The sequence below is a fragment of the Aquarana catesbeiana genome, linkage group LG01, assembly GCF_042186555.1.
Source record: "Aquarana catesbeiana isolate 2022-GZ linkage group LG01, ASM4218655v1, whole genome shotgun sequence".
Classification (NCBI taxonomy): Eukaryota; Metazoa; Chordata; class Amphibia; order Anura; family Ranidae; genus Aquarana; species Aquarana catesbeiana.
In genome coordinates, this window is record NC_133324.1 from 142,098,155 (window position 1) to 142,112,165 (window position 14,011).

The following is a 14,011-nucleotide window of genomic DNA, read 5'->3' on the forward strand; positions in this document are numbered from 1 at the left end:
AGTATCTGCTCCATGACACCTTTTCTCATCAGTTAAAATGTACCTGTTGCTCTATATCAGAGGTCTCCAAACTACAGATGCAGATCAGTTGGAATCCACTTCTGATGAGGACCCTGATGTAAAAAGGACATTGAAGGGAACTCTAAAGTATTGGGGAAACACTGATAGGGACCCTGATGTAGGAGGAGACTCCGATATTTAAAGGGGCTCTGAAGTGATGTGGACTTCTGATATATAAGAGGAACTCTGATGTGAAGGGTAACTTCTATTGTTCTGGGGATCTGCTGACATGAAATGATTACATATAGTTAAAATTTCATATACTTCAAATTATTTCAGCATGCCTATTCATTTATTTAAATGTTATAAATTAATTAATAAAACACTTTTTTTTTTAGCCTGTGCCTATTTGTAAATTTTAAGATATGGCCTTCATACTGAAAAGTTGAGAGAACCCTGCAGAATATATGGAAAAAGAAAAAAGTGAGCATCACCTGTTATGCCGTGTACACATGGGCGTACTTTTGAGCATCAAACGTCCAATGGTCTTTCCGACGGACTTTCGACGAAGTTACGACGGACTTGCGAACGACCAGATTTGCACACACACGAACGGACTAAAGTCTGTTCGAAAGTCCAGTCGTTTGAACGTGAGGACGTATGACTGGACTAGAATAAGGAAGTTGATAGCCAGTAGCCAATAGCTGCCCTTGCGTCGTTTTTTGTCCGTCGGACTAGCATACAGATGAACTGATTTTTCGATCGGACTTGAGTCAGTCGGAAAGATTTGAAACATGTTCTAAATCTAAAGTCCGTCTGATTTTTGACAGAAAAAGTCCGCTGAAGGTCTAATGAAGCCCACACATGATCGGATTGTCTGACGGATTCGTTCCGTCGGACCAGTCTGGTTGGAAAGTCCGCCCGTGTGTACGCAGCATAAGGGTTTCCATTATGTGTGTCAAGGTGGATGTCCAACCAAGACATTGGAAAGCAGAAAGAGGTGGGAGCATCTGCTAGCTGGACACACAATGGTGGCATCCGGTGGAAAAACACCCAGTGGCACTGCTTTTGTTAGATACACAGACAAACAAATGCACTTACCCCTCCAAAGACCCTCACGATATAGGAAATTTTAAGCAAGAAAAGTCACTGTACTGACAGGCACTGATAGGCTGCACTGATGAGCAATGATGAGGCTGCACTAATACGCAGCACTGATGAGGACTGGTATGCAGCATGGATGGGCATTGATATGTGGCACTGATAGGTGGAATTGATGGGCGCTGATTGGCGGCACTGATGGGCACTAAAAGGCAGCACTGACAGGCATCACTGATGGGCACTGATTGGCATCACTGAGAAGGACTGATTGGCATCACTGATGGGACTGCACCGATGATCAGTGCCCTGATCATCTGTGCAGATCTCCCCTGTGAGGCAATGCCGCTGATCGGCTCTACTCTCCTCACATGCTGTCAGCATGAGGAGAGGAATACTGATAACCGGCATTTGCTTGTTTACATGAAATCAGCTGTGATTGGACACAGCTGATAACATGGGTAAAGAGCCTTGTCATTGGCTCTTTACCAGAATTGGTGATGCGCTGTGTCCCAGGGACAGAGAGCTCCACTGGTCGATGCGCGCCCCTTTGTGGGAAGACATCATATGACGTCCTCCCAGAATGAGAGTGCTCCCACCCACCCATCATTGACAATACAGCGGACGGGAAGCAGTTAATAACGCATTATACAGAAAGCACTAAGAGTGCTTATTTTTGTCTGTGACGAAGGAGGAGAGAAGTGGTGCCTTAGGTTTCAGGTTTTGGCTGTATGTGTTCTTTGCCAGATGGTAGAGACATAACCTTGCTTACAGAATAACCAGGCCAAATCCATTACTAATAAATCAGTATCTGGGCTTCCCATCCTGTGGGCACTGGTTGTCTGTCTCTTGGAAAGCTTCATGCATTGTTTATTGGATCTTTTAGTGCTTGCATTATCAGTAATTATTGTGTAAACCGTTGGAAAGATCTGACAATGTAATAAACTTGTACAATCTGATGCGGGAACTCAAAGTACAAGCAAAACCCCCACTTTTTTTTTTTTTTTTTTTTTAGAAACACAAACAAACGTTTTCCAGCACACTTACCAAAAAAAAAAAAAATGCCTCTGTCTAACAATTTGCATTAAAAACAGAAGTTTTAGTTGCACACATTTGCCAGTATACAGTATGTGGAAGCCACACTGCCTCGTTGAGAGCCCTCTGTAAAGTATGGTCCTAACTCTTATACTTGAGAGTCTCCATTGTGGAGCATACAAATATGCCTGGAGGAAGCCAATTTCTACTTAAAGGTGCAGGATCACATTAAAAGCCCAGCAAGAGCACAGTGGTAGCTAAAGGCGTCCAATGTGCCTGCATGCCAATTCCAGCACGTATGCTATACAAAAATGGCAGCCACTCCAGGCTAGCTGGCTAGCTGATAAGTGTGCTGGAAAATGTTTTTGTTTGTGATTTGCAAAGCCCTTTCATGTGCACCTTAGGGCCCTTTCACATGGACTGCTCTGTGTAGCAGATTCCGCTTGCTCAGTGGGGGATCACTCTGCTAATCCCCACTGAGCAGGCGGAGGACAGGTCCGTGTCCCCTCCGCTGTGCAGAGCAGGCACGGACAAAGTCCTGCTCTCCTCTATGGGGAAATCAGATGGAAACAGACTGCCTGTCCGTTTCCATCCGATCCGTCGGACGGATGGAAAATAGAACCACCATCCGTCTGCTTTTTGTGGGCGGGATCAGATCGGATGATGGCGGGTTTTAGTGGACATGTGTCTGCTGACATCCGCTGCTCCATAGGGGAGACTGGAAGGTCCGATCAAGTCCGCCTGAAAAAGTGACAGGCGGACCTGATCGGACAGCCGGTGTGAAAAGGCCCTTACTTCAAAAGCTAGTTAATATTTGGGGTGGTTACCATTTTTATATAGCTTTTTCACTGGAATTGACATGGGGACGCATTGGACGCTTTTAGCTGCCATTGTGCTCCTGCTTGGATTCTAATGTGTCCATGCGCCTTTAAAGGCATACCTACCCTTAATATATCCATTGCTATATATGCTCCAATATAGGGATTATCAAATATACTATAATATAATATACATATATATATTATTTATAATATATAAAGTTAGGAATACACTTTACAGAAGATAGGGACAATAAAAACCTGACCTGGGTTTCAACACTTGCAAACACTTGTTTTACCTGACATGCAAAAAAAAAAAACACTATGGACTGTAAACATAATGTGTATACATGTATTATATGTATCTATACGCTGGATGCTAATATGAAAACCTGGAGAAATAATAGCATTAGTCAGTTGCATATTAGTATATTGTTTATATAATTATTCTTGGTCCATAACCAAATTACTGAAACAAAGGAACACCAGGGAAAAGATTTCAGACATTGTATGAATAAATAGTGCCCCTTAGTGGCTGATTTTGAAATGACAAGCAGAAAGCTTTTGGATTTTTTTTCATCCATTGAAAATAGCTCAAATGCAAGGCTTTACAGTATGTCACTGATATATAAATATTAATTAAATTAGCCAAGTCTTAGTCTAAAATGTTTATGGTTCAGCCCTATGTATTCCTAAGTTTATTTTTAATCATATCAGCATTGAACAGTCACTAAACCTATAAAAAGCCATGCTATATAATAATTAAGACTTTAATGATTTTCATAACTGGATGTACATCCAGAGAAATTGTAATTTTTCACATTAAATTGCCAAGATAAAATTATGTGAATGTCTTTAATGTCTGTAAATGCATTTTTTCCTGACAGATTTCATTACAAATGAGAGCTGATTACAATAACTGTCATATTATGCCCCAGTATTAAGGCTGAATTTCACTACAATCTCTCCAGTGATTAAATCTCCATACTCTTCTAAAGCTGCTCAGCCTGTACTCCGTTGTGTACTTGCTTAGCAGCGACAAAAAATAGACTACAGAATGCACTTCTCTTGAGTTTTCATGGTAATTCTGTGGAACACTTTGTAAAACTGTTATTTACATTACTCTTCTGACATGCCACCCCATAACTGAAGATTGGAAGGTTTTACATCACTGAAACTTTGGTGCAAATTTGAACATTTCTCTTTGTGCAAAATTCAGAAAGGCAATATTAAAATGATTCTAAAGGTTTTCTTTGAAAAAAAAAAACAAATAACAAACATGTCATGCTAATTTGCTCTGTGCAGTGGTTTTGCACAGAAGAGCCCAAACCCTCCTCTTCTTGGTTCCCTCGCCGGTGCTCTTTGCCCCTGCCTCCTGCCTCCTGCCCCCAAACAAGCAGCTTGCAATGGGGAAACCCAAGCAGGCTCGCTCCCGAGCTACAGCTCTACTACAGCTACATTCACACACAAAACCATGGCTCAGCCCCGCCCCCTCTTTCTCCTCATTGGCTCACTGGCCGTGATAGACAGCAGTGGGAAACAATGACTCCTGCTGCTGTCTCAGCCAAGTTTAAAAATGACTTGCTAAGCCAGGGATATGCAATTAGCGGACCTCCAGCTGTTGCAAAACTACAAGTCCCATCTGGGTGTCATGCTAGTGGCTGTCAGAGTTTTGCTATGCCTCATGGGCCTTGTAGTTCTGCAACAGCTGGAGGTCTGCTCATTGCATATCCCTGTGCTAAGCTATTGCTAGACTTGCCAGGCTTCACAAGTTTGTTGCACAATTGCAGCAAGTCCGCATTGCATGACTCCAGATCAACTTACTTTGCAAACATTCCACAAGTCTACTGCAAGTTCTGATTCAGTTATGTTGTGCAATAGTCATCCCACCACAGGGGTCACTGTGGCTGAATTTATAAAAGTGTCAACTAGAACTTGTGCTTCAAGTGCTCTGCAAGTGTATAACTTGCCAGTAAAAATGTGCAGCAAGTTAACAGACTTACAATTCAAAACTGCCACAAATTTGTGTCAATTTATCCTTGCTGTAATGTCAAAAGAAAAGATCCAAAAGCCACACATCATGAAGCAGACCAATGTGCATGAAGTGACATGAATGGCAGCCTCAACCTGGACTCCAGCCAGGCCATGCCACCAACACGTTTTGCTCCGACCCTTGGAGCTAAATCATGGGGATCCCCATGATTTTGTTTCAAGGGGCGGAGCGAAACACGTTGGGAATGTGACCTGGCTGCAGTCTGGGTTGAGGCTGCCATTCATCTCACTTCATGCACATGGGTCTGCTTCATGTGTGGCTTATGGATCTTTTCCTTTGACATTGCTGCAGCTTCGAGCTAGGACAAGCTCTCTGTCCTTGCCTGCACTCACAGCGGTCTAGTTGGACTTTACCTCTCTACCTAAACAGCACCTAAATCTTGTCTTTTTGGGTCAAAGTTATCCTTGCTATCTGGGAACTTTAATCTGAGGACTAATCCTGATATCAACAGTAACCCTAAACCTAGCACTAACCTTGATATTTACAGTAACTCTAAACCCAGCATCAATTCTAACTATAACCCTATACCTTTTTTATAAACAAAGTCATGATAACCGTTAAAGGCTTTGTGAATAAACATAGTCATGTCAGGGACATTGTTTTATTTATTAACAAAGTCATTTGGATCAGAGCTGGTGTTTCGTGACCAGAAGCTAGGAAAGTTCCTATTAAACTAATTTTGCCCAGCGGTGCCACATGGCAGTGGCGGAAATTACCAGGGTCGCAACAGTCACACTTTGACTGGGACCTGGCATTCTGCCACTGTGGGGGGGGCCCCAAGATGGCCAAATGGTGCTTGTGTTCAGACAGGCTCGGGGGCAGAACGGGTGCGCAGTGACATTTCCAGTAGGGTGGAGGGAAGGTCAGCACACTTGATAACAATCCTGCAGGAAGTCCGCAGAGCCACACTCCAGCTGGCCTGGATGGGTCATCTCTCCCTCAGCTCTCCAGCAGCAGGAGTCCGGCCCCCTGCCAAGCTGATGTCTCCATTGCCGGTGCCATTTTGTTGAAGTCTGCCCATAGACACTGAGTGGAGTTGGCCTTCAACAATTAGGCAGCCCAAAACCACAACTATGGGACAAATGTTACTTGTGAATGTGATGAGAAACTACATGGAGAAGGTGAGGTCAGTATGACATCTCCAGCCAGGCCACACAGAGTCTATGGGGGGGTCACTGTGGTCACCAGAGTCCCCCCTCCATATCATACCCTTTACATCAAAGTCTGCAGGATTCCCCCCAGTGTAAGGGGGAACTCTGCAGACCCTGATGTAAAGGGGAACCCTGATGTAAATTTGGAACTCTGATGTAAAAGGGAATGCTGTGGACCATGATGTAAAGGGGACCATGATCGCCAGAGCCCCCCTTACATCAGAGTCTACAGCGTTCCCCTTTACGTCATGGTCCTCCACATTTCCCTTTACATCAGGATCCATAGGGTTCACTTTTTCATCAAGGTACACTGTAAGACCCCTTTCACACTGAAGGTGCTTTTCAGGCGTTTCAGAGTTAAAAATAGCTCCTGTAAAGCGCCTCTCAAGCATCCCCAGTGTGAAAGCCTGAGTGCTTTCACACTGGGGCAGTGCGCTTGCAGGACCAAAAGAAAAGTCCTGCAAGCAGCGTCTTTGGGGCTGTGCAGGATAGACCGCTCCTAAACTGCCCCTGCCATTAAAATCAGTGGGCAGTACTGCCGAAGCAGTGGTTTTAACCCTTTCCTTGACAAGCAGGGTTAAAAGCGTTGTTAAAACAGCGGTAAAGCGCTCCGCGCCCCAGTGTGACAGGGCTGTCAGGGTGAACCCTGCAGACTCTGATGTAAGGGAGAACTTTGTGGATTGTGATGTAAAGGGGAATGCTACAGACTATGATGTAAGGGAGAGCTCTGATGTAAAGGGGAACGCTGTGGACTGTGATATGAAAGGGAATGCTATGGACTGTGATGTAAGGGTGGGGCCCTTCATGGTTTCTTGCACTGGGGCCCCGAAGGTTCTAGTTACGCCTCTGCCACATGCCAAATTAGAGGCTAATTTCAGCTAAATTTTGGGAAAAGGCAAAATCTCTTTCTCCACAGGGAAATAAAGTTTGCCAAAGGCGCCTGGTCAATCTTACCCATAATCTGGACATTTTTTAGTTTATAGGTTTTTACCACATTGTTGTCCAACTGTTACAGCCTTGTGCCTTTGGCGTCTGAAAATCCTGTTTCCTGTTTGCTGAATGTTTGTCTTTTACAGAGAAATGCTTACAAAATGTTAGCAACAGTACTGTAATAGTGGGTGCTTAGGTATGGTATACACTAGATTCATGGTGGTATATAATATTGGGTAACTAGCAATAAGTAGCAGCGCTAATTCCCTAAAAAACGTACACCAAAAATGATAATATTAGTGACATATACGATTATATATATGTGAATAAACAGCAGCCCATAAACTAAATGGGTTTAAAAAATAAAAACATAAGTAAACAACTCTAAATAGGTAACATCAAGTCCATTAGATGTAAGTGAGGAATTATATAATCATATAATAGTATCTCCAAGGTGATGTTGCTGGGTAAACAAATGAATCCTCCACCGCACCACTGTGATAACACCAGTAAATTTATATGCTTACCACAAGGCAAGCTCAAGTAAGCTTGTGACCTTGACCCGGTCGGGGCCTTTAAACAGAAGGGATGAATGGAGGCGATGATCCACCACACCACATAGAGGGGTCGGTCCCAGTAAAAACTTTTCACAAACACTTCCAGAGCACCGGAACACAAGTCACTCAGGGGTTCCCCAAGAGAAAAAAGGGAATCGACATAGCGTAATCCAGTAGACTGATTTATTAATTACAAATAGAAAATACACTTACATGGTATAAGTGAATTAAAAGCATGGAATAGCATGAGCCGGCCAGCTACAGCGATCGCCCGTCCACCACCTGAGGTGTGTATCTCACTTGTAGCGGCAGCTTTTTGGATATAGTTTTTTCAAAATTTTTATTTTTCACTTTATATTTTATCACAGCGCGGTATTTATCGTTTATTTGTTTTGCCTTGTATATAATATTGGGTGTTCTTTACTAGGGATGAGCTCGATGTTCGGGTCGAATATAAGTTCGACTCAAACATTGGGTGTTCGCTTGTTCGCCGAACAGTCTAATATATATATATATATATATATATATATATATATATATATATATATTTTAGAATATTAGAAAATATACATATATACACTCTGCATCCAGTGTAGCCTATATCTACAGTGCATTCGGTGGTGTACTGTTTCTAATACACTTCAGGCTGTGTATTAATATATATACATATATATACAGTCTAGCAAATATATATATATATATATATATATATATATATATATATATACTCTGCATTCAGTGTAGCCTATATCTAAAGTGCATTCGGTGGTGTACTGTTTCTAATACACTTCAGGCAGTGTACACAGTATCTAATACAGTGTGTACAGTTTCTACTACACAGTATACAATACAGTGCAGCTGTTCTACAGTTGCTAATACAGTGCAGGCGGTGCACACAGTATCTAATACAATGTGTACAGTTTCTAATACACATCAGGCGGTGTATTAATATATATATATACATAAAAATTAAATAAAAAAAAAAAGTGAAAAACGGGGCCTCCTTCCACTCTCTCAGTGCTCCGGAGCTTGAATGTTAATAACAACGCACTAATACATATGTATCACATACACTTCATTAATCAGCAGCTGCTTAAAAATAAAATGTTGTATTAGCAAATAGTATCAAATCCACAGGTACTTCTATAAGTACTTGTATATACTAAAGCAGCTCTACTGTCATTTCCCTATATGACAAGCTTTCATATGATTATAAGCACCATCTAGGTGCACCTCTAGAGAACAGTGTGATTGCACCATCGGAGGTTTAAATTCCAGCTGTGATGTTTTGGTATAAATATTGGGACGCCGCGTCGTAGGGTCACGCCCTCAGACGAAGTCATGATGATGAAACGCGTCAGAGCGTGACCTTACGGTGACCAGAAGTGACGTTTTGCAGGAAGAGACAAATGGAAGTAACCAGCAGACGCTGTTCTTCCAAGGTGAATGTCATGCTGCTAACCAGGGCTGCTGGTAACGCTATGCAGTGCATTATTTTGTACGTTTTTATCCACTGCAAAATTATTGGAAACTGTTATTCTATGAAGTTGATGACTACAATAAAAAGTAAATGGAATTATGCTATATGGAGTTTGTTTCCCATTTATCTGAGTACTTGCGGAGGTGATTTGCGGTTCTGACCCAACTTAAGATGTGGATGGCGTATCTCTGGGCATAATAAAGGCTTGTTCTATGCTTATATCTGGTGAGTGAGAACCCCTAAGGGGAGTGTGATGCACATTTTGGAGGATCTTGGTGTGAGGTGCATTACAACTATACAGCATTAGGACCACATCCTGTGTCTTTTGGTCTTTTTCTCATCACCATCTGTCATCTATATTTTCTCATCTATATTTTCTCATGTGCTCATAATCATATGAAAGCTTGTCATATAGGGAAATGGTCGTAGTGCTGCTTTAGTATATACTAGTATTTATAGAAGTACCTGTGGAATATATATATATATATATATATATATATATATATATATATATATATATATATATATATATATTAGACTGTATATATATATATATATATATATATCTGCATTCAGTGTAGCCTATATATACAGTGCATTCGTTGGTGTATACTTTCTAGTACACTTCAGGCGATGTACATGGTATCTAATACAGTGTGTACAGTTTCTACTACACTTCTTGTGGTGTACACAGTATACAATACAGTGCAGCCATTGTACAGTTTCTAATACAGTGCAGGCGGTGTAGACAGTATCTAATACAGTGTGTACAGTTTCTACTACACTTCTGGTGGTGTACACAGTATACAATACAGTGCAGTCGCTGTACAGTTTCTGTATACAGTGCAGTGTACATAGTATCAAAAAAGAAAAAAATATACTGCGCTGTGAAAAAATGTAGCCAACTAGCAGCCAGCACAGCTGTAGACAAAAAGCAATAATGTGGATATGAAAAAGTGCAGCGCTAATTATGCAAATCAAGAAAAGGTATAATACTATACATAAACACCTCTAAATCATAATACCTTAAAACATTAATGCAAATCCACCATATGAGGGCGAAATAAAATATCACTGTGCTATTGTAGTGCCTACACCACAGTGGATAAATAAAAAGTCCAAAACATGAAAGCACAAATGCAAAAGTCCGAAGATAAATGTAATCTGGAAAACATTAAGATGGGAAAATAGCCAGAAACACCACCACCGTAGATAGGAGGAGGCTTTCCAGATCGCAATGACTTGGAGAGGCATATACCACCCAAGTCCTAAACGCTTGGTAGGTTAAATAAGCCCAATAAAAGGCAGCTGGTCCTGGATCCACCTCGGTTGATCAGCATCAGAACATCAATGGGATATGAAATATGGACCCGAAAACTTCATATGGATGATAGAGGCTTGGTACCACGTAGCATACGTCATGCAATAAGAGAAAGCAAACATAGCGTGATACTGTTTTAAAAAGTAGTATTTAATAAGATAATAAATTGAACACTCACATTTAGAAGAAGATACATAAGCTTGTAAATGGATACAGGTAAAAGAGCGATGTGTGTATGAAGATCTACCCAACGCGTTTCGACTTAACAGTCGTCATCTGGGGTATGGACCCCCCACAACTACACCACTTAAAAAGAAATGATGACCCCAAAATACCTGATGCCGGAAAAGGTTCCACATGACATCACTTTTGGTCTCAATCCCGGAAGAGAATTAGTTGAAAGAGTTCATTCAAAATATATAATTGATTCAGATGTACAAAACAGTGGATAAAATGCCACATATATGGATAAACCACATCAATTACAATATGAAATATCACTCCCGCAGCAACTAACTGTACAGGACAGAATCCGACATCCAAGCCTCGTTATGAAAGCGAGGCTGGACGACATGACTTACAATTCACGGACCAATCCGCGTATGGCACAAGACTGCAGCCATGACAACCAAGCCTAACTATGGAGGAGGAGAACAGATGCCGTCACTGCCAGCCACGCACCGTCCTCGGACCAATCAATGGAAGGCATATGATTCTAACGTTGACGACCAAGCCTCGTTATGAGGAACAAATGGAAGTCAACATTGGCGTTGCATCAAATTATAAACCCAGCCTCTTAATAAGGCGGACTTTGGGAGCGGTAATATTTATTGGTCATAAATAGATTACGGCTTCAGCTTAAATTGGGGTCATCAATGACAATCCTATAAACTTTATGTGACAATAAAGCAATATGTCAAAAGGTATAATACCCAGCCCAAAAAAAGAATGAATGCAAAATTCACTCTACCTTAAAAATCTACACAAAATAATTTTTAGTTGAAATGCTAAAAAATCGTTCCTAATAACATGAATCCCCGTATTAGGCATAAATGTGCCATTATGCTCGGTTTATAAAAGAGTTGATATCCCACTCCACATTCATCCCTTGTGGATGATGGGTCTTCAACTCATATATCCAGAAGGTTTCCAGTCTGGATACCCCTCTAGTGTTGGCTCCGCCCCTCCATGGGGCAATATATCTATCAATAATCAAAAATTCTTTGTTGGATCACGAGCATGATGTTGTCTGTAATGTCGGGGGACTGTATGTTTGACACTCCCAAGTTTAATTAAGTTAATGTGCTCAGTAACCCTGTAAATGACCGTATAGTTCTGCCAACATACTGCTTGCCACATGGGCAAGTCAGTAGGTAAACCACATTGGTCGTGGCACATGTGCAAAATTGTTCAATTGTGTAAACCCGGTTAGTCACCGTTGATCTAAATTCCTTAGTAGCTTTACGTCCACAAGTGTTATAATGACAGACACAGTGTACACAGTATCTAATACAGTGTGTACTGTTTCTACTACACTTCTGGTGGTGTACACAGTATACAATACAGTGCAGCCGTTGTACAGTTTCTGATACAGTGCAGGCGGTGTAGACAGTATCTAATACAGTGTGTACAGTTTCTACAACACTTCGGGTGGTGTACACAGTATACAATACAGTGCAGCCATTGTACAGTTTCTAATACACTTCAGGCGGTGTACACAGTATCTAATACAGTGTGTACAGTTTCTACTACACTTCTGGTGGTGTATACAGTATATAATACAGTGCAGCCCTTGTACAGTTTCCAATACAGTGCAGGCGGTGCACACAGTATCTAATACAGTGTGTACCATTTCTAATACACCTCTGGTGGTGTACACAGCATACAATACAGTGCAGAGTAAAGAAAAAGGGGGGGTGGGCATCCGCGCTAGCTATAATAACAGAACATCTACATAAGCAGCCAGCACAGTTCGTTGATTGTCAAACAATAAAAAATAAAAGTCAAAAATGCAGCGCTTGTTTCAAATAACAGGTCTTTCCAAGAAGGGATAGATATGAAAGGACCCTTCACCAGCTTCAGTGTGTATGGGAAAGCACACCACACCCAATGTAAATTCAATCTGCTTACCAGAAGGTGATAATAAATAGGCATAAACGCATCAATAACAAGGCATCACTGCATCGCTTATCCAAACACTGATGGTAATAGACTTGATCCAATCATAGAATATAGCTATTAATGGGCATTTATTCACTTAAAGCCATCAAAATCACAAACTCCAAGGATATGGTAAATGTAATTTATCCAATCAATAGGTCAGCGATACCCAAATGAAAAAAATAAGGCAGCAATAGTGAAGCCCGTCAGGTATAAAAAGCAAATTTATTTTAGTTCACTTACAGTTAGCTACAGGATACAGACATCATGATGTGTAAAACCGCAGCTCTCAGCGTGCTTGCATCTGCCCGCCTAACGTGTTTCATCCAATGGGATTTCATCAGAGGCACCACATGCTTGACCAGACATATGACGACCTGACATGCAGTTCACTGGCAACAGCACTTGAAAGACCCACATCATAGAAAAAGGTGGACTTCTCTTTGCTCCTCATCTGGGATCTCCAACCCTACTATACTTCCAGTCCTCTCAAAAACCTGCACTGAGAGGAATGAAGGTATAGCAATAGGTGTCCCAGCCAATCTGCTAGCAGTACACCACCAATTGATTTTAGCAGGCAAATTTCCTTACCCCAGTTGCTGAACCGTACAAAAAGAAATTTGGTCCCAGCCATCCACATGCTCAGCATCTAAATGCTAGCTTGGCCAAAACTGCTGCCTTTTCAGCTGATAGACTCTGCTCCCTTTCTTGAATTTGTGGAATGTGCTGTACCTCAGTGGCAGGTTCCAAAATGCCATTTCTTTTCACGGAAAGCCATTCCGGCTCTCTACTGGCATGTGGAAGGCAGTGTTTTTGCCTAGTTGAATAGGGTGGTCAGCAGTAAAGTTCATATTACCAATGGTCCAGCAGGCATGGGCAGGGACGTTACCTTTCCTTTACGGCGCACTGGGTAACTCTGCTGGCAGCTGGGAAGGATGCAGGACAGGGTTCAGGGTTGTTGGAGTTTGTTCCGCCCCACTACGCCTCCAAAATGCTAGTGGTGATTCTGCCACAGCTCTCTCCTCCACCCCCTCCTCTTCTTCTTCCTCTATGGCCTCTTCTGCAGATTTTTCCTCTGAGCCAGCAGTGCTCCATAAGCGTTCAAGAGGCTATGCAAGCAGTCAGGCTAAAAGATGCAATGCAGTGCTTGAGTTGGTCTGCCTAGAGCACAGGAGTCACACTGGGGCAGAGATTCTGTCAGCTCTGCAGGGGCTGGCACAGAGGTGGTTGACGCCATGCCAGCTTCTGCCAGGAATGGTTGTATGCAACAATGGCACCAACCTTCTCTCCGCCCTCCGACTTGACCCATATTCCATGTTTGGCACACGTCCTGTATTTGGTGGTGCAGCCATTCTTGACCAGGTACCCAGGCTTTCAAGATCTCCTGAGGCAGGCCAGAAAGGTCTGT